Genomic DNA, 7,110 nt, shown 5'->3' with positions numbered 1-7,110 from the left:
AAGCGAGCAATTTTTCAGTACTAGTGTGCTGTAACACTTTTGTATTTTTATGTCAGATTTTGTAAACAAGTAGTTTTTAAATGAGATGAAACTTGGGAGTACACAAGACAAATCAGACTCCTGAAAGGGGTACAGTCATCTGAAAAGGTTGAGAACCACTGACTTATGCTGTCCTAGCACTGCTGCCTGAGTTCAGCACAATCCTGTAACTTACCAAGACCTTCTTTGAAAAATATACAATAGCCATTATAGTTATTTCATTATAAAATACTCAGACAACTTATTTCCTTTTATATGTCTGGAACAGGAGATGAAACAAATCAATCTCCAGACCATCTCCTTGGACTTCAGATCACTGGAGGCTTAAGTTTTCTCCTGCTCCTCCTGTTGCTGTCCTTCTGCTGCAGACAGCATAAAGGTGAGTGGTCTTGCTCATACACCTCACTCGCTGCTGTTGGTGCTTCAGATTCTTCAAAAATATTTTAAAAAACAAATCCAAGTGACCCTGACTGGCTTTTGGGAAGTCCATGTGCTGCCCTCCCAGACAGAGTGAAGCCCTCCCATGACATCATGCTCTGAAATGTGGACGATGCTCCTATCCATTATGAAAGCATGGGGAAGTTGTCACAAGACAACTAAAGGGACATGGATTTATTTAGGGTTATCTGACACAGCTTCATGTTAGAGACTCACAGCATGACTCCATGGCATTTGTACATAAAGACATTGTGCTGGTGCCATGTAACATTGTCTCCATGTTGTGACTCAAGATGCAAACTTTGGCGTGTTTGTAGCTCAATATCAGGGCACTGCAACAATATATTGTCCCATATCACAAATAATCACAGGTGATATCTCTAGTATAATAGGGATGGAAAGTTGTGAGCGACACTTTAGGACCTCCTCCAAAAGGAAATGTCACAGGGAGACACAGTATTTTTGAGGGATATGTAACTAAAATACTGTTGGTAGTTCAAATGATTAAACCTAAAGGCATGGGTGAAAGTAAGGTGGTAGGGGCCTGTATGGCGTAGTGGTAAAAAGTAACTCTGCTTTAAGGACTCTGCTTAAAGCGCTGCCGCTTTAACGTTGCTGCCCCTTTTGTGCCCCCCATCGGTGGCCCTGCCAGGTCCCTACCAATGGGGGGATGCAAAAGGGGCAGCGACGGACCAGCAGGGACGCCAATGGGGCGGGGTGCAAAAGGGGCAGCGACGTTGTTAAAGCACTGCTCCTTTTGCCCCCCCCGGCCGCCAACAAAAGAAGTAGCTGCCCCGGGGCTGCAGTTTAAAAGGGCCAGGGGCTGCGGCCACTGCAACCGTTACCGCAGCAGCACCAGCCAGAGCCCCGGGCCCTTTAAATCATTGCTGGAGCCCCAGGGGGCGCGGGCCAGGGAGCGCAGATGGACTGCCTGAGGGATGCTGAATCCCAGCCCCACCCCTTCCACCCGAGGCCCCGCCTCTTTCGGCAGGTCGGGGGGGCCCGCGCCGGTAAGAGCTCAATTTTACTTTCACCCCTGCCTAAAGGCCTGTTTGTCCTCTCACTTATACCAGTGGAAATCAGGAGTAATGCCATTGAAGTTGCTGCAGACACAGTGTAAAACTGGTGTTAGTGAGGAGAGAATCAGTCCCATGCTCTTTAGACACCTTCCAATGGATCTTTCAAGAATGTGAGATTAATTATTTGCAACTAACTTTTGTTCCGAGAACACACACACAGAGAAATCTCTAACTCAAAGGCTAAAATCCATTTCTGTTTGTGTCACTGTTGGATGTCTTTGGTTTCAAAAGCACAGTGTGACTGCTGATTACAAGAATTAATAGATCTGCATAGATGCAAGTGATTTAACTGAAGCACAGAATGGCTACTGTCACTATAAAATATTAGGTTTCAGAGTAGCAGCCGTGTTAGTCTGTATTCGCAAAAAGAAAAGGAGTACTTGTGGCACCTTAGAGACTAACAAATTTATTAGAGCATAAGCTTTCGTGAGCTACAGCTCACTTCATCGGATGCATTAAAGCTTATGCTCTAATAAATTTGTTAGTCTCTAAGGTGCCACAAGTACTCCTTTTCTTTTTGCGAATACAGACTAACACGGCTGCTACTCTGAAACCTAATATTTTATAGTGACAGTAGCCATTCTGTGCTTCAGTTAAATCACTTGCATCTATGCAGATCTATTAATTCTTGTAATCAGCAGTCACACTGTGCTTTTGAATGAAGTGAGCTGTAGCTCACGAAAGCTTATGCTCTAATAAATTTGTTAGTCTCTAAGGTGCCACAAGTACTCCTTTTCTTTTTATAAAATATTAACTATTCAAACAATTTTCACAGGTGCAGTTCAGCAGAGGAGGACAAGAATCATAAAGCAAGAAGAGGTACTGTAAAACATAGTAAAACACAGGGATCTGGTCTCCACACATAAGTTTCACTGGTTTAGCTAAAATCAGTTTTTAAGCTGAGTTAGTTAAACTGATGTAAATCCCTATGTGGATACTCTTCGTTAGATCAGTTTACAACTGGCTTGTGTTATTTTAGATTAATTCATTACCTGACCAAATTAAGCTAAATCAATTAAAAAGCCAGTTGACTCCAATGGAACACTGCTGATTTAGACCAGCAAGGGATTTGGCTCATAAGCAAGTTTGGGAGAATATTTAAAGAAGGCAAATTTTGAACAAACAAATATAAGCATTTGCACCAGAAGCCTGGTTCTATAAGTGACATCATCATCCATATATCCAGTCAAGAATTTTGAATACTTGTAACAAGCTGTTTGCAAACAATCTGCACGCCCAGAGTTACTTCCCAACAATATACCTCATTCACAGGACATAATAGAAAAAGACAATTTCTGAAATGATTAAAGATTAAATATTTGCTCAGCTTTAAAACTAACTAAGGTGATTAGTAATAAATATAGGTTGCCTTAGTGAGATATTTGTACTTTTTATGTGCTTAAATGACCAGTTATACATTTATATGTAGATTTTGGGGAATAACAAAAACAGCTAAATATGCAAATACATAATCATATGGCTGTAAATGTGAAATTCAAATACAACAATACTCTGACATTATGACAAAATGGGATACAGTAACTCCTCACAGCTTGTTTCTCCTGCCACTCTTCTCCTGCCACTCTTCCCAATTCAGTTCGCTAGCCTGGCTCTTCCATGTTGCCATGATGTAGGCTCTTCCCTGCAATGAATGTGATCAGCAGCCACCTCTCCATGGTATTGCTGACAATATTTTGAGACTCTGACATAACATTATAACAGAAAAGCTCATTACAGAGATTGTAACATCAAGAACTGAGAAAATGCATAATCAAACACTAACCATAGTAAATAAAAACTGCATCTTGCCCTGCAAGCCACTAGACTCTGGCCCTGGTGCACTGCAAAGGGAGCAGTTGCCTTTGATTTGCATCTTCCTATGAATCATTCTTGGCCTGCTTAGCTGTAGCTCACGAAAGCTTATGCTCTAATAAATTTGTTAGTCTCTAAGGTGCCACAAATACTCCTTTTCTTTTTGAGAAGAAGCTTAGTTGGAGGTTCTCCTTTATGATCATTCACATCCCCTTTTTTTCTTCTTCTTCTTCTATTCCCCTCTTCCCCCCTACTACACACTGAGGCCTCTGACCACTCTGCATACAAGTGGAACTAATTTTATTTGCATATCCACAGATTATCTCATTAGCACAAATTAGATAATTGTACTTTGCCTCTTTTACTTATCTTCTGCCTGTCTCTCCTATCTATCGGGTACTTTACATCACTGCATATATCACTCCTGAGCTGTGCTTGTGGCTACTGGAAATTATAGGGCTACTTTTTAATTAATGTGGGAGACAGACAGAGAAAAATGATAGGCTGCTGTCAGGACGCTCCTTACTAGTAATGCCTATTTTCTGTACAGTACTTATTGAGTTATGATTCTGCAACTCTTGTGCACAAGGGCTAGACTGGGAAAATATGTGGTTTAAAGCATTTTAAACACCACTTACCATTTAGTGTAGACTGACTTTAACACATTTAAAACAGTGGGAAACTGATGGTTGACCACGAAGACAGAGCATATTTTTAAATATGCTAAACCCTGTTTACACTAATATGTTGGCTAATACATTCTAAACCATGATCTGTTTTCCTCATCTAAACATGCCCATTGAATAGTACTTACAACATCTGCAAGCCTCATACAGTTTTGCATTATGTGAGTGCTGAGATGTAGGAGTATTGACATCGGCTGTTAACACTCCTCCCTGCCCCAGACATGGCGGCAGATACTGGAGGTTGGGCCTTCGGGGAAGAGGAGCGCTTGACTTTCATGAAGGCTATTAAAACCTGGCTGCTGAAACTGTGGGTTTTGTGGCCCTGGAGGCCTCGTCAGCAAACCCTGCAGCCTTCCCTTCCCTGCTGGCTGGCCAAAACAAGCATGAGCCCACAGAGGCAGAGCTCTGACACTGCTCCAAAATTATTAACTGGTTTGTTGCAGCATTTCTGTGAGCGAGCAAAGGTGAATTCACTAGAGAAGGACACAGATATGAATGGGAATTAGCATTTGTAAAAGGGAAGGAGAGGAGTTAATCTGAGAGAGAGGTCAAATCTGTTCTGTGATGCCTGGATAATGGTGGTGATCAATTATTATTATTTAGTGTATAGCACCTATCAGCTATCCAGGCCAGGGCCCCATTTGTCAGGCATTTTGTACAAACTCCCCATTAGCTCTCTCAGCATTACAGGAGTTCTCCTTCTCAGTCTTTCTGACTCTGAACACATTCCTCAGCAGGGATGCTCTTGCAGCTGCTGACACTGGTTCTTCTGGGTGGTTGTTTGCTCTTGCTGAGGGTCAGTGTGGTTTCATGATTTTCTTGCAGCGATAGCAAGGGTTGCTATAGTTCTGCAAGGTGTGGTTTTCTGTTCTTCTTCTACATAACCTGTTGACACCTGTCTTTGCAAGACTAAGTTGTCTGCTGCTGGGGATGGAGGAACCAGCTCACTTTAAAACCAAAGCTGCACAAACCACCACACACATGCTAAACACAAACTTGTATAAAGCTGAGATCAGTGTGGATACTGGGTCCCGCATATGTCACCACCTCATCCCCCAGCTCTCTCTGCCTGTCCTTCCGTCCCCCCAATCCTTACCTCCCACCAAGCTCTGCATTGCTGACTCTCATCCTTCCCACTAACACTCCTTTCTCACTATGACATCCGCTACAGACTAAAAGCTCAGACAGTTCCACGGATCCACTAACCAACAGGCCCATGTGTGACCGACTCAACTTGAGTCACAAATGAACTTGATCTCAGTCCTGAGCTCAAACTGCCTCAGCCAATCAGCACTGCTCTGTTCTTACTGTGGTAGCTTCTGTGATCTCTCCATAAAAGGCTTTTTGCAAATGTTTACCTCTCTTTGGATATTTGTGTTGTGAACCAATCTGCTGTGCAAAGCATGTCCCGAGTTTGGGCCTGGTCTTTAGGGATAGGTCCATGGGGTAAGCACATGGGAGAAAGATCATGTTATTTCTACCATGTGATTGGAGCCATGTCCCTGATTGGCTGAGCCTGTTTTGCATACATTGATTGGTCCAGGGCACTAGATGACAGTACTTTTGCAGTATGTCACAATGTCAGTCTTGGCCTCTGTAAACTTAATTTGTCCCTGACTTTATTGTTTTCAACTGCAGTCAGTAGTTCCTGGCCCAACTTTAAGCTCAAGGGAGGAGGATGGAGAAGGAACAGCTGCTGAACCAATTGTTGCTCCTTGGTGTTATATGATAAAGAGATACATAAATATAACAAGAAATCTCTTTTTCATCAAGACTGATCCCCAAGAACAAGTTTCTTAACTCATTGAGGGTTTTTTGTTTGTTTTTATCTAGGCCCCAAATCATGAGGAATCTCACATGGAAAGCTCGTTACCAAGGATGGTATCAACAATTTATGCAAAGATTGGAGAAGATGCTGGGCAGAGGCAGCGCAGATCAGAGTCACAGACTGAATACACCTCTTTAATCTTCTCTTAACAGCAGCTGTAACCCCAACATGCAGAGCTGGTTTTAGGCATGATCGGCACATATAGTTACTCTGGGAGCCACACAGTTCAGGAGCACTGCTGTAAATAATCAAATTATCCTATTTAATGGGAACGGCACAGAAATGGCAATATTGCTTAGATGGTTTTTCCAGACTTCCCAACTCTTCAGAAGAGTGTATTCTACACATGTAAATGGATGATGGATTAAATCCAAAGTGTCTTTGTGGACTCAGGACTCATCTGTTTAGGTGCAGCTTGAGGCACTGAAACCTGTAGATTATCATTATTGTCTCTTCGTACTCTGGTAGAGCCTGGAGGCCCCAGTCAGGGATCAGGATACCATTGTTCCAAGCAATGTACAAACATAACGTAAAGAGGGTTCCAGCCCCAAAGCATATGGGACAATTTAAGCACTAATATGAGTTCCACTGACATGTACCCTGTGTATTCTTGCTCTACTACCTCTCTGGGTGCATATGATATGTAGTATGTGTAGCATTTGGAGCCATCAGGTGGTATCCAGAATAAGAAACTTACTATATCTTGTTCTAGGCTCTGCTGTGGTCTGGGTGCTCTGTGAAGATCCTGGAATGAGCTGCTCTTTATTCATTCTAAAACAATTTTGAAAACATGGAGTGAAGATAATACGAATTGGGTGAGTGGGATGTGGAATTGCTACTTATCTGGGTAAAGAAGATCTTCCTTTTGCAACTGTTTAAATTTTTCATTTGGCAGGAAGCTCATGTCCATGGGCTCCCCTTAATTTGGGAGCCTGGAAATGTAACAGAGAATCTCAGATTCTTTTTAAAGTAAGTTTCTTTCCCTTTCACTGTGAAGAAACCCTTGGTACATTAAACTGATACTGAATGTTTATTTATTTTTCCTGGTATCACAGCCTCTCCATAGTTCATTCTCTAGCCAAAAAGACCTGGCTTTAGGGATCCATGAAAATTGTGGCAATAGAACCCTCCATTTTGGTTCAACCCACATGGAAATACTTTGGATTGAAATTACCCAAAACATTTTGGTGAGAGTCAGTTCAAAATAAAACTGTTTCTCTCTGTTGTG

General features: G+C 42.3%; 1 long non-coding RNA gene across 1 annotated transcript; it reads left to right on the top strand.

Moving 5' to 3' along the window:
- Positions 1-313: 313 nt before the first annotated feature.
- LOC122455749 lies at positions 314-6,895 on the top strand. Its single transcript, XR_006274200.1, has 3 exons — positions 314-418; positions 2,332-2,375; positions 5,888-6,895. It is a non-coding gene; the product is annotated as an uncharacterized LOC122455749 (long non-coding RNA).
- The last annotated feature ends 215 nt before the right edge of the window (positions 6,896-7,110 follow it).

This window comes from Dermochelys coriacea, chromosome 9 (assembly GCF_009764565.3).
Source record: "Dermochelys coriacea isolate rDerCor1 chromosome 9, rDerCor1.pri.v4, whole genome shotgun sequence".
NCBI classification, from domain to species: domain Eukaryota; kingdom Metazoa; phylum Chordata; order Testudines; family Dermochelyidae; genus Dermochelys; species Dermochelys coriacea.
This window is presented reverse-complemented; position numbering and strand designations above follow the sequence as displayed.